This window comes from Penaeus vannamei, chromosome 19 (assembly GCF_042767895.1).
Source record: "Penaeus vannamei isolate JL-2024 chromosome 19, ASM4276789v1, whole genome shotgun sequence".
In the NCBI taxonomy this organism is placed as follows: Eukaryota; Metazoa; Arthropoda; class Malacostraca; order Decapoda; family Penaeidae; genus Penaeus; species Penaeus vannamei.
In genome coordinates, this window is record NC_091567.1 from 5,065,977 (window position 1) to 5,073,476 (window position 7,500).

The 7,500-nt window shown below is 38.8% G+C and overlaps 1 protein-coding gene across 1 annotated transcript in view; it reads left to right on the forward strand.

Annotated features, from left to right (window-relative positions):
• Positions 1–7,500, forward strand: part of LOC113811691 (uncharacterized) — an 89,510-nt gene that overhangs the window by 62,566 nt on the left and 19,444 nt on the right. The gene's annotated exons all lie outside the window — the stretch shown is intronic.

Sequence of the window (7,500 nt, forward strand, 5' to 3'; positions counted from 1 at the left end):
CCCTTCTCCTTCCTCCCTCCCTCCTCTCCCTCACTCCCTCACTCCCCCCTGACCCCTCCCTCCCTCCCTCCCTCCCTCCCTTCCTCCCCCAACACCGCTAGCAAATATACCGGAGCAAAGAGGAGCGGCCGAGAGAGGCGGGCAAACACATCCCTCTGGCGATAAACTCTCGACGAGGCGCGGAGTCAAAGGGAAATCACGCTCTCTCTCTCTCTCTCTCTCTCTCTCTCTCGTTCGGTCTCTCGTTCGCTCTTGTTCTCTCTCTCTCTGTCTCTCTCTGTCTCTGTCTCCCTCTCTCTCTCTCTCTCACTTTCGCTCTCGCTCTCGCTCGCTCTTGATCTCGCTCTCTCTCTCTCTCGTTCGCTCTTGTGTTCTCTCTCTCTCTCTCTTTCTGTCTGTCTCTCTCTCTCTCTCTCTCTCTCGTTCGCTCTTGTTCTCTCTCTCTCTCTCTCGTTCGCTCTTGTTCTCTCTCTCTCTTTCTCTTCTCTCTCTCTCTGTCTCTCCATCTCTCTTCCTCGCTCTCTCTCTCTCAACTCCTCACTCTCTCTCTCTCTCTCTCTCGTTCGCTCTTGCTCTCGCTGGCTCTCTCTGGCTCTCTCTCGCTCTCACTTTCTCCGCTCTCTTTCTTTCTTTCTCTCTCTCTCTCTCTCTCTCTCATTCTCTCTCTCATTCTCTCTCTCTCTCTCTCTTTCGCTTTTCTTGCCTAGCTACTCTCTCTTTCTCTATGTCTCTCTCTCTCTCTCGTTCGCTCATGTTCTCTCTCTCTCTCTCTCTCTCTGTCTATCTGTCTCTCTCTTCTTATTTCTTCTCTCTCTCTCTCTCTCTCTCTCTCTCTTTCGCTTTCCTCCCTTTCTCTCCCTTTCTCTCTCTCTCTCTCTCTCTCTTTCTCTTTCTTTCTCTCTCTCTCTCTCTCTCTCTCTCTCTCTCTCTCTCTCTCTCTCTCTCTCTCTACTCTCTCTCTCTCTCTCTCTCTCTCTCTCTCTCTCTCTCTCTCTCTCTCCCTCTCTCTCCCTTTCTCTCTCTCTCTCTCTCTCTTTCTCTCTCTCTCTCTGTCTCTCTATCTCTCTGTCTCCCTTTCTCTCTCTGTCTCTCTCTCTCTCTCTCTCTCTCTCTCTCTCTCTCTCTCTCTCTCTCTCTCTCTCATTCTCTCTCTCCCTTTCTCTCTCTCTCTCTCTCTCTCTCTCCCTTTCTCTCTCTCTCTGTCTGTCTGTCTGTCTGTCTCTCTCTCTCTCTCTCTCTCTCTCTCTCTCTCTCTCTCTCTCTCTCTCTCTCTCTCTCTCTCTCTCTCTCTCGAACGCATCGGAAAGGAGGAGTCAGGGCGAGAGTGGAAATCAGGGCGATGGTTGGGGGGGTGGGGTGGGGAAGGGTGAGAAGGTGGGAGGGTGAGGGAAGGTAGGGAAGGGTGGAAAGAAAGAAGTTGGAAGAGGCCAATGGGGGAGTCAAGGCAGGAGAGGAAGGAAAAGGGGAGGGAGGAAAGAGGAGTCGAGGCGAAGAGGAGATCAAGGGACAGTGGGGTGGGGGTAGATGGGAAGAAAGAGCAGGGGAAAGGGAATGGGAGGGAGTGAGGATGGTGAGGGAATTCAGGGCGACGATGGAAGGGAGAGGAAGGGGTGAGGGGTGAAGGTGGGAGGGGTGAAGGGAAGGAAGGAAAAGGGAAGGTGGTGGGGAGAGCGTGAAGAAAGAGGAATAAAGAAAGGAGAGGGGTGAGGGAAGAAAGGGAAAGGTGGGGAGAGGGGAAGGGTCGAGAGCAGGAAGGGGAATGGGAAAGGAAAAAGGAGGAGTAAAGGAAAGGATGCAGAGAGGCGGGAGGGGAAGTGGAAGAGAGAAAGGAGGAATAAGGGAAAGATGGAGAGAGTGGGTGAGAGGAAGGGAAAGGGAGAAAGGCTGGGAGAGGGAAAGGATTAAGGAGAGGACGGAAGAGGGAAGGGGGGAGGTTAGAGGGGGACAGGGGGTAGAGCTGGGTTGGGAAGGGAGAGGGGAAACGTGGGAAGGGAAAGAGGGGAAAATGAGGTAGGTATGGAGAGTCGGGTGGAAGATGAAATTAGGGCGAAAGTGGGGGAAAGGGGAGAAAAGGAGGGGTAAGGGGAGAGGGGAAAGTTGGAGAAAATAGGGAGATAAGAGAGGGTAGAGATAAGATTGGAGAAGAGTGGGGAAAATTGGAGAAATGAGGGAAGTTAAAGAGGGAGAGTGGAGGAGGAGTGTGAGAAGGGAGAGAGGAGAAAGAGAGAGAGGAGGAGGGAGGAGAAAAAGATGGGAGGGTGGGAGAAGGAGGTAGGGAGAGAGGGGAGAAAGGGGGAGAAAGAAGAAGGCAGAAGAGGAAGGAGACTCAGAGTGGGTCAGGAGGATGAGGAGGAGAGGGGGGGGGGGAGGCAAAGGGATGGAGAAGGTAGCTGGGGGTGGTTGGGGAGACGGGGGGGGGATAAAAGAGAAGGGGCGAATATGAGGTGTCAAAGGCGAAGGGAGACAGGGGGAAGAAAGAATGAGTGGGGAAGTGAGGAGAGGCAAGAGGGGAAGGGAGGGGGAGAGATGGGAGAGTGGGAGGGAAGAAGAAGGGGGAGGGTTGGGAGAGGTGGGAGGTTGGGGTCGGGAGAAAAGGGAGAAGGGGAGAAAAGGAAGGGAGGAGGGAGAGGGAAAGAATAGAGAGAAGTAAGAAGAAGGAAAAGGGAGTTGAATATATATATATATATATATATATATATATATATATATATATATATATATATATATATATATATATATATATATAAATATATATAAAGTATACATATAAATGTATCTACATACATACACATAAATGTATACACACATACATATACATACAGGTATATCATATATATATATATATATATATATATATATATATATATATATATATATATATATATATATATATATATATATATATATATATATATATATATTTGCCTCCTATGACATAGGTTCGAGTCATCATATCGATGCGGTAGTGCAATATTCCATCTTTCATATATATATATATATATATATATATATATATATATATATATATATATATATGTATATATGTATATATATATATATATATATATATATATATATATATATATATATATATATAATGTGTGTGTGTATATATATATATATATATAAATGTACAAATATATATATACATATATATATATATATATATATATATATATATATATATATATATATATATATATATATATATATATATATATATATATATATAAATATATATATATATATATATATATATATATATATATATATATATATATATTTATATAAATATATATATATACATTGTGAGTTTCTTGTAATACTATTTCTATCGATTGACGTGACAAATCATTAAAGAAATTGCCGCTGAGCGATCACTGGAGCCGCTCCTTGAGGCTCCATCGAGGCCACGCATTCGAGCCATTATTCCCAGCTTATATTTTCCGCTTTGTTTAGCATTCACAAGCGAACAAAGCAGGAACGGAAGCATGGAAAAAATGGCGCAATTTCGAACGTCGCCAGGAAATATTATGCTTATCTTTTATGCACATTTTGTTGGGGGGGAAAAAGTTGTTGTGATACCGTAACGAGAGGTGAATTTTTTCAGAAAAAGAAGCAGGTAAGAAAGAAAAAATACATATCAACCAACAAACCAAACAACTTTTATTAAAAAAAGGTCCTCAAATCAAACAAAAGAAAAAAAAATAAGACAAAAAAACACACACACATAAATAATTCACAAATGGATATATTCTTTTGTTTTTTTTGTTGCGTCTCTTTTTTTTCCATAGTGTCCCCTCCTCTTCTCGAGCTTTATATAGCCAGGCTGCGACCGCCTTTGTTTCAGTCTCGTCCCGGAAAGCAGCGTGTCCCTGCGCACTCTGACGGTCTTTTGTTTTCGCAAGACTCGCTGAAGTATACGGACATGTCGCGACTCTTTTCAATTCACTTTTTTTTTCTTTTTTCTTTTTTTCCCTTTTTTTGCGGGGGTGGGGGTGGCGAGAGAGTGGGGGGAAAAAGGGATTATTTTCTTCATTGCTTTTCTTTTGTTTGGGGAAGAATAAGTGGCTTAATGAGGTAAAGTTTATTTATACTTTTGCTGACGATGATGAAATATAAATAGTGATGATAATGAAGAGAATATTTGTAAAAATAGTATTAACAATTGTAATAATAGTGATACAATTGATGAAAATGATAACAGTAACAATAGTAATAATAATGATAATGACAGGTATAGTAATGATAATGATAATAACAATAATGATAATGATAATGATAATGATAACGCTAATAATGATAATAATAGCAAGGATCATCATTATCATTATCGTTGTCATTATCTTTATTATAATTATCATCATTTTTACCATTTTCAGGATGCTTACCATTATTACTATTACTGTCTTTTTTATTGTTGTTATTATCATTATTTTTGCTGTTGTTATAATTATCATCATCATTATCATTACTGTTATGACTTTTGTTATTACCATTATTTTTATAATTATCATTATTATTTTATTTTCATTATTGTTAGTATTATCATAATTGTCATTATCATTATCATCATGATTATCATTATTATTATTGTTATTGTTGTTGTTATTATCAATATCTACATTGTCATTGATATCACGGTTGCTGATATCGATTGTTATTATTTACCTTTATCATTATCATCGTCATCATCATTATCATTATAATTTTCACTATCATTATCATTATTATCATTATCATTATCATTATTACTATTATTTATTATTATTATTATCATCGTTATCATTATTATTATTACTTATTATTATTATTATCATCATTATCATTATTACTATTACTTATTGTTATTGTTATTATTATTATCATTATTTTCATCATCATGGTAATAGAATAATAATAGTAATAATAATAACTATTATCATTATGATAATTATCATTATTGTTATCATCTTTCTATCATATTTAATTTCGATTTTAGTTTATAACTTTATTATCATAACGTAAATCATTGCTATTATCAGAATAAAATTGTGGAAAACTGATGATAGTAATAAAGATAATGTGAGTATTAACATTATAATTAATGTAATCATTTCATTACAGTTATTCTATGCATAACACACAGCAGTCTCCCCCCCCTCCCTAAAAGTAATTCAACAGATTAACTCATCCAACACGCACGGCATAAATTTTGTAAATCCGGTTTGCATGTCCGAGTTTGGAAAAGAAACGAAAGGAAAGAAGAAGAAGAAGAAAAAAAAGGGAAAAGGAAAATGAATTACCAACATTTTTTTTTTTTTTTTTTTGTCTTTCTTATGGCGTCAATGGGTAGATCATAAAATATGTGGGTGATATGATATATAATATTCTGTTAATTTTTTTTTCTGTTGTTAATGTTATTGATTAGTTTTATTCTAAACAGTTTTATTCTAAAAAAAAGAGTTTCCTCTCTCTTTCTGTCTGTGTCTCTCTCTCTCTTTATATATATATATATATATATATATATATATATATATATATATATATATATATATATATATATATATATATATATACACATACGTGTGTGTGTGTGTATATACATATATGTTTATATATCTGTTCTTATAAATTTATATGTATATATACACCCTTCCGTCTTTTACCCATCCTTAACCAATTCCAGCCTACCCTTAAGTGCTTGAGTAAACCCCTCGCTTAACCAGATAAAAAAGACAATTGACCAAGGGAATCTCGCAGGCACAGCAGCTACAGGATTAAGTAGAAAGAATGTAGAACAGAGACAGTAGGTGAGGCAACCGCGGGACAGTGGTTGTGTGCTGTAGACTTACTACATTGCTACTTACTACTTGCTTTTTTTATAGCATGAGTATATAGGCAGTAGCGGTAGTTCGTAGATTCGTGTTGTTTGGTGTATCTCCTTATTCTTTTTCTCTCTCTCTCTCCTTTATTTCTTCTGCTTGTGCTTTTATTATCATTTATCATTTTTCTCATACTTCTCCATTTTAAACTGTTTTCCCCCTATCTTTCTCTCTGTTATTCCCATGTTTGAATATACAGGGTCTATTATTGTTATTCTTATCAGTACGTCGGGACAGTAATATGTTATAATATTGCTTTTATTCTATCATGAATGTTGCTTGATTGTTATGAACTTGATAAGCAATAACTGTGTCAGTATTTGTGTAGGGAATATTTTATCAATTTGTGATGTGGAATGGAAAACATTTTTATATCTCTGATGGTGTTAAAAAAGTAGCATCTATTTGAACAATCTGTCTTGGTTGTTTGTGCTGTGATTGTGAAGTGATAGAATCTTCTAGATGTTTTCTCGTCTCCTTCAATACATTTCCTGTAGCAGCTTTGTCATGGTGGTGTGTCTTGAAGTAGTAAACACTGTACATTAATGGGGTTTTGGTGACAGGTGGTGGCAGGGGTATGAACTGAGAAGAAAATACCTCTTATAGAACTGGGCGTTTTAATTATTATTATTATTATTTTTAGAAATATAGAGCAAGAGATATATTCAAGTTACTTACTAATTAGGGAGGGAGAGGGTTAGATAATTAGAGATAAAAAGAAAAAGAAGAAGAAAAAAAGCAGTTTTCAATTATGAAATTTCGAGGACAAATATACCTGAGAATTGATTGTAGGATTTTCATAATCTTTAATCCTCCTTTATTCATTATCAGATGTAAAATTCAGCTTCTAAAATAATTCTGAAGTTTGAAGTTTTATCGAAATATCGAATCAATGCAAGTTGCTCTGTAGAAAAAATCTTTTCACTTCATACCTCAAAAGCTACAGTTTCCATGAATTCCTCTGTAGATTCGTTCACATAGACCTAACATATATGTGGGAAGGGGGGAGGAGGGAGGGGGGAGGGAGGGTACAAAGGGAAAATGAAAAATCCTGCATGTCTAACCATAATTTTTTTTTTTCCTTTTTGTTTTGACTCATGACTTTATAAATCCTTTTCTCCCTCCTCCTCCCCTCCTCACTTCCCCCATCGCTCCCTTTCTTACCTCTTATAAATCCTTTTCTCCCTCCTCCTCCCCTCCTCACTTCCCCCATCTGTTCCCTCTACCCTCATTCCCCCCTCTTCCCTCCCTCCCCCGCCCCTTCATTCTCCCTCCCCCTGTCTCCCCTTCCACCTTCCAACCCCTCTCTCTCTCTCTTCCCCCCTCCCCATCGCTCCCTTTCTTCCCCCTCTTTTTCCTTTTCTCCCCACTCTATCGCCCCCTCCAACTCCCTTCCATCATTCCTATCCACTCTCCATTCCCCTCTTCCCTCCCTCCCCGCCCCTTCAGTTCTCCCTCCCCCTGCTCTCCCCTTCCACCTTCCAACTCCCTCTCTCTCTCTCTTCCCTCCCCCCACACCCTCTCTCTCTTCCCCCTCTCTCTCTCTCCTTCGCCCCCACCTCTCTCTCTCTCCTTCTTCGTCTTCGTCCCCTCACACCAACCCAACCCTCTCTCCCCCTTCCTCACCCTCCTTTAA